Source organism: Mus musculus, chromosome 7 (assembly GCF_000001635.26).
Source record: "Mus musculus strain C57BL/6J chromosome 7, GRCm38.p6 C57BL/6J".
Classification (NCBI taxonomy): Eukaryota; Metazoa; Chordata; class Mammalia; order Rodentia; family Muridae; genus Mus; species Mus musculus.
In genome coordinates, this window is record NC_000073.6 from 32063052 (window position 1) to 32070425 (window position 7374).

Sequence of the window (7374 nt, forward strand, 5' to 3'; positions counted from 1 at the left end):
TACTTCCACAGTGGAGCCCACCCTCGCACTCAACTTCAAGTCCTTTTTCCCTCTGAGAAAACTTTAGAGACATTTTCCAATCCTATCTAGGAAGGAGTCTCCTCAGCTCATCGTGATGGCACCAGCTTCCTCAGAATTAAAGTCTCTCTACTCAAAAGTCCAGTTTCCATCACTCCTCACACGAATCTTCGTGCCTCTCCACATGCAGAGAAAACTTGTCAGGGCCTCTTTGCACTTGGTGAGAGAAACAGGAAACTTACTCAAGGAAGTCTCCTTGGACCTGATCATCTGGGCCGAGTTGAAAAGACCTGGGCAGGCACAGCTCTGACTTCTAATGTGCAATTGGCTGCACTCAAGTGCTTCCTGGAGCCACAGCACCTTCTCAGGTAGTGTGTCCACATGGCAGACACCTGCACAACAGTGGCTGAGAAAAGTAATTCCACGCTATGTCCCAACAGAAGCCCTGTCAGCCTGTACTGAAGCCACTTAAGCATCGTCCTCCTGAGCCTGGCTTATGTAGTGTTCTTGAGTTTCTGAATTCCTTAACTCGCTGCAGTAGCCCAAACTCAGATTCTTCAAATCCCATATAGACAAAGGCTCAGCCTGACAAAAGCTGGAAGTTTTTCCCTCAGACACCATGCTGAGTCTTATGGGTAATGAAGTTCTCAAGGCATGACACTTCATAGGCATGAACATCAGCATGTTGCACAACAGACACATACAGATCCTTGGTGGCCATACTTGCTGGTGTTCCAAAGTTCTGCTCCTTCTCCTGCTACAGTGGTGTACAGAGATTACCATTGAAGGGACGGAAACATTGCACAAGAAACCTTATTTCTTATATTTCTAAATGCTATGAAACCAGATGACAAAAAAAAAAATAATAAGTTCACCCAATGACCTTGGAATTAATATTGTTCCCTTATTTCTATTCAGATGCATATGGGCTGACCTTTTAATATGTCAGCTGTGGGACTGGTACTGTGGCTCAATAGCTAAAGGCACTTGTTCCCCAGTGTGGCAACCTGAGTTTAAACTCCAAGACCTAAGTGGTAGAAGAGGACGAAACCTACTCCTACAGGTTGTCATTTGTTCTTGACTCATAAACATAGAAAAAAGAAAGAAAGAAAGAAAGAAAGACAGACAGACAGACAGAAAGAAAGAAAGAAGGAAAGAAAGAAAGAAAGAAAAAAAGAAAAAAAGACAGAGAAAGAGAAAGAGAAAGAGGGAGAGAGGTGGATAGGGAGGGGGAGGAGAGAGAGACAGAAAGAGAGGCAGAGAGGCGGATGGGAAGGGGAGAGGGAGAGAGAGAAAGAGAGAGAGAGAGAGGGAGGGGAGGGAAGTAAGGTGGGAGGGAGAGAGAGAGAGAGAGTTAGAGAGAGAGAGAGAAAAATTGAAGGCCATTGTGTAGAGTCAGTTAGTATGTTAGGGCAATGAAAAAAAATTCCAAGTAGGATCATGATTTCATGATTGGAAAGACTAGGCGAATGCTGTTGAGTTGAGTAGATGGAGACACCAACTCTAAGCAATCTTAGATTCCCATAGAAAACATGTCTCTGTAGTCAGTCATTTTCAAAGTAACAGGTATTCATAGGAGTTGCAGATGCAGAATGTATGCAAAGCAGTAAGTTGTTACTGTGAGAGTGTAGGGTTGTGTTAAATGCTATTTAAAAAATACATTTATTTTAATTCTGTATTATCATGTTTGCATGAATGTCTTGTTACCATGAGACTGTCTCTGTGAGCTAGAGACCAAAAGAGGGTCTCCTTGGATCCTCTGGAAATGGAGATATAGACAGATATAAGCTGTCGTAGGTACCGAGAATCCTTGTTCCTCTGGTAGAGCTCTTAGCCACTGATGCATCTCTGCATACCAGGATATTTACCCCACTAGAAAATGACTCTACATTCACGGGTAATTGTGGTTGAAAAAAAATCTATGTCAGGAGTAAAGCTTATTTAAGAAAATAAGTTGTGCAATACAAAGTAACTAGAAACACAGTTATTCACTCAGTTATACCCAGTATGGTCCTGAGACAACATTATTGGTGAAATGTATAAATACCTAGAATCTCCATATTGTAAATAAGAGGCTCTGATATAGAAAAAGTGCAAGAAAAGTTGGTGGCATATGGGTGAACCCTGGATATCTAGCTTGCAATGACTGTAAAACATGTTCTCTTCTGGCTTCTCAGAGAGCCTATCTACTCAAGTAAATAACACTTACATCTCCATACCTAAAACTAATAGAAAAACACTATTTGAATAAAAATAAAACACAAATTTCAGTTTATTTTCTGAGTTACTGGTTAAAAGTAAAAGGATCTTTCTTACTATGCCAGACTACATGAATTCATGTTTTATGACCCCATTCCTTGGTTCTGCACTAAATTATGATTCAACCATATATGTGATAACTTACTGTGAGGTACAGTCTACAAGTCAGTTCTGAGCTCCACTGAGAGATACTTGCCCCTCATAGGTTCTGTGTTTTACACTCATGAAGCAAGCTGAGGTAAATGTAAATGTAATTGCAAAACTATATGGAAATACACCTTCTAGCATAAATTGTGTGATTAGATATTGTAGTACTGTATATTTTAGGAGGCTTCTACCTTGGTTTAAATGTGGGGTTTTGTTGAGGTTTGGTCTTGCTGTCCAATTTAATGATAAATGTGGTCCCCCAAGACATGGAATCTCCACTTAGACCTGTGACTCTGCACCAAGTCATTTCTGATTGGTATATAAAGATACCAACAGCCAATAGCTGAGCATAATAGACATAGATGGAGTATAGTTTTCTCAGGCTTGGGGTCAGAAGAGGACCATGAGAAGAAGGTGCAGGAGGAAGAAGGAGAAACCACCATGGCATAAGTGAACCAGAAAAATGTGATCTTGAAAGCTGGCCAATTGGAGAGCCCAAATGAAACACAATAAGTAATAGTTAATAATTGAGGAAAGTAGATTCTAATAGCATAGTTCTTATGTTTATTAAAGCTTATCATAAATATAAAGTTTCTGTGTGTATTTTATCCAGGAACTAAAGAATCAAAGCTTGGTTGGAAACCCCAGGTTGAGATTAAAATTATCTATAACATATTGGAACATCAATATCTAGCAAAAATTCACTTTTAAAAAAATTAGTGTCAGATTGCCAAATGGAAAACATACATTGTCATCTTAAGATTAGGTGGTCAGGAGAACAGTTTTCTTAGTTGTGTGGTTTTCTTGAAGATGTGTTAAGGGTGGGAGGACTACAACAAAAATACAAATTTGGCATGTGTAACTCTAAGTTAGAATGAAGTGGAGCCTGCCAAACTCCTGAGGACGTCCTGCACCTCTCATGTCCAGGTTCAAGCCTGGAAGGCATCTTTTCACTTAAAGAAAAGAGGGACCCTAGGCAGGTTGAGAAATAATGGAACCAAGACAACTAGTCTGCTCAAGGTCCAAATGGTTAATGGCAGACACAATTTTTAAAAGAGGGGGGAAATTCCATTCCTGCCAATTCAATTTTGGACCCTGAACCAGCTACAGGTGATGATGTACAGGATAGGGCATAATCTCCAGAATAGCTCTGGGGCATCTCAGCAGATATCAGTATCTTGAAGAGTAACATGGATGGTGTCTGAACAATAGAGTGATCTAGGTAGGAAGGCTCCACCCTAGATAATCTCCTTAGTGGCAGTAATGTCAAGTTCTGGCTTAGCCTGCTTCAGGCTTGAGGGAGGCTACATCTCCTCCCTGTTATTAATATTTAATAAAAGCTGGACTGATGCATAAAATTTATTTATGCTTCATAGTCCTGCCTGGGAATTATGGTGGATGGCGAGTGTGCCTGCCTTAGGATCTCAGATCCTCTCAAACCATCCAATTCTTTCATAGGAAGTTACATATAGCTAGTTTATGTCATAATTCATACAAGCATGGCTTTATGGTGTATTATTAACAGCCATGGCCTTTTGGCATGTACCCCTGTCTTAGATTGGTATGTTCTGGGATCTGTTGCCTGTCATTGACTAACCAGCCCTCATAGCGCACCTTATTCCCAAATCAGACCAAAGTCACAATATATACTTAGAATTCCTCTTGATAAAAATTAATAACTGCCACTTGCTCGCTGTTGTGGGCGGGGATACGTGTCAGCCTCAATCAGGGTGAAGGGCGTTAACTGAACTGCTTAAAAAAAACAAAGTTGAGACAGTGAAAGGCACAGTACAAAAGCTTCTTTTGGGGAAGTCCAGGTACTCCATTCAATTGCAAATTAGCAAAGATCAGGCTAGACTTAGAGCTCCCTGTGTGGTGGAGGTGACTTTGAGAATTGCAAAAAGGCTTACAGCTTCCCTGGGAGTGGAGGCTGTGCTCTAATTTAACTTTTTGGCTAAAGAGGACTTTTAGCCATAATCAAGGTTAAAGTTCTACTTACTAGAAGATTCAGGATCTGTGTCTAGTTGTCGAACTAATCTCTCAGGCAGCCATCGAGGTCCATCTTCTTTTTGTGAAAAAACACAGACCAAGCCCTTTTCCCAGATTAGGACCCGGTCTGGACCCTTCCATTCATTAGTAAATGGGTCCTGCCACTTTACCATGGCATAAAAACTAGAAGTAACTGATGCCAGTGGCGATCCACTGCAGACTGACTTTTAGCATCAGTTTGCAAAAAATTTAGAACAAATAAAGTAAAAGCAAGATGTGCCTTTGGTGACCTCGGGGGATATAACTGCCCCTGTTTTGTTTTTAAAAGCCAATTTCTAAAAGTGTGATGAACACGTTTATCTATTTCTTGTCCCAAGGGGTTATAAGGAATTCCAATTTTATGTTTGATGCCAAATTCATTAAAAAATGAAATTTTTTTTTTTGCTAGAATAGGATGGCCCATTATCTGTCTTAATAAGTTTAGGAAATCCCATGGCATTAAAGGCTTGTAGGCAATGATCAATTACATTTTTGGAGGATTCACCAGTATGCAGAGAAGGAAAAAGAAATCCGGAACATGTATCAATACAAACATGTATATATTTTAATTTTCCAAATTCTGCACAATGAGCTACATCCATTTGCCAAATATGATTAGTCATAAGACCTCATGGATTAACTTCTAAATGTGGTACTGGAGATAATGTAATACATTTAGGACATTGTTTTACAATCATTCTTGCCTGCTCCTTTGTGATCTTAAGTCGGAGGCTCAAGGTCTGGCTAGAGAGAAGAAATTTTTCATGATCATGTTTGGCCAAAGCAACAGGATCTGAAATTAAGGCTTCTCCTATTAGAACTCTGTTGATGCAATCATTGCCTTTAGCTAAAGGTCCAGAAAGACCAGAATGAGATCGTGTGTGGCCAATATAGAATGGGTGTTTTCAGTCAAGAATGATGTTTTGTAATTGTGAAAACAGGGATCCTGCTGGCGTAGTAAAGTTAAACGTACCACAGGTCTTCAATAAGGGTACCGATTGTGCAACATATAAACAATCAGTAAAAATATTAAAAGCCTCATGCACAGACTAAAAGACATTCAGTACTGCTGTTAATTCTGCTTTTTGAAATGAGAGGTCAGGAGTATTTATGATTACCTGTTGATTATTTATAAGATATCCATCTCGCCCTTTTAGAGGAACCATCAGTAAAAATCAATAGAGCATTATATAAAGGCTGTAAGGAAGTCATTTTTGGAAATATCACTTCATGTACATTTAAAAAGTTTATCAATCTATCTTGAAGGTAGTGGCTGTCTATAGTTCCCTTAAAACCTATTTGAGCAAGCAACCAATCTGACTATGCTGTTTCAGCCAAGTGTCTTGACTTATGTTGTAAGGCTGAAAAATTATATCTGGCTCTTTGCTGAAATAAGTTAGTGCCTGTTTCTTTCCAAAGATAATCATCTGGGCTACTGCTTCATAATATTGCAAGTTATTGCGTTTAGGAGAAATCCTCGAATGTATCCACATTAGAGGAGTCTTTTGCCATAACAATCCTGTAGGCACATGAATCGTATTACAAACTAACAGAAGAAATGGCAAAGAGTAATCTACATAAGTGACAAATTGCACTTCAATAGTTGGGTATGGTAGCCTGGGCTGGCATTTGTGTTCTCTTAGTGTCTGTATAACATCTGTCCAGGATCTTCTGGCTTTCATACTCTCTGGTGAATAGTATGGTGTAATTCTGATAGGCCTGCCTTTATATGTTACTTGATGGTTTTCCCTTACTGCATTTAATATTCTATCTTTATTTAGTGCAATTGTTGTTCTGATTATTATTTGTCAGGAGGAATTTCCAGTCTATTTGGAGTTCTGTAGGCTTCTTGTATGTTCATGGACATCTCTTTCTTTAAGTTTGGAAAGCTTTCTTCTATTATTTTGTTGAAGATATTTGCTGGCCCTCTAAGTTGAAAATCTTCATTCTCATCTATTCCTATTATCCATAGGTTTGGTCTTCTCAGTGTGTCCTGGATTTCCTGGATGATTTGAATTAGGATCTTTTTGAATTTTGTGTTTTCTTTGTGCTGATGTTCTCTATGGAGTCTTCTGCACCTTAGATTCTCTCTTCCATCTCTTGTATTCTGTTGCTGATGCTCGAATCTATGGTTCCAGATTTCTTTCCTAGGGATTCTATGTCTACCGTTGCCTCATTTTGGATTTTCTTTATTGTATCTACTTTGCTTTTTAGGTCTAGTATGGTTTTGTTCATTTCCATCACGTGTTTGGATGTATTTTCCCGTTTTTCTTTAAGGACTTCTACCTGTTTGGTTGTGTTTTCCTATTTTTCTTAAAGGACTTTTCGGGTGTGGTGGGGTGCACAGGACTGGGTGAGATGGAAGTGCTGCGTTCTGATGATTGTGAGTGGTCTTGGTTTCTGTTAGTAAGATTGTAACGTTTGCCTTTCGCCATATGGTATTCTCTGGAGTTAGTTGTTATAGTTGTCTCTGGTTAGAGCTTGTTCTTCCCGTGATTCTTTTTTTTTTATCATGTATTTTCCTCAATTATTCCCAATGGTATCCCCAAAGTCCCCCATACCCTCCCCCCACTCCCCAACCCACCATTCCCACTATTTGGCCCTGCTGTTCCCCTGTACTGGGGCATATAAAGTTTGCAAGTCCAATGGGCCTCTCTTTCCAGTGATGGCTTACTAGGCCATATTTTGATACATATGCAGCTAGAGCCAAGAGCTCCAGGGTACTGTTTAGTTCATAATGTTGTTGCACCTACAGGGTTGCAGTTCGTTAGCTCCTTGGTTACTTTCTCTAGCTCCTCCATTGGGGACCTTTTGATCCATCCAATAGCTTACTGTGAGCATCCACTTACGTGTTTGCTAGGCCCCGTCCTAGTCTCACAAGAGACAGCTATATCAGGGTCCTTTCATCAAACGCTTGCTAGG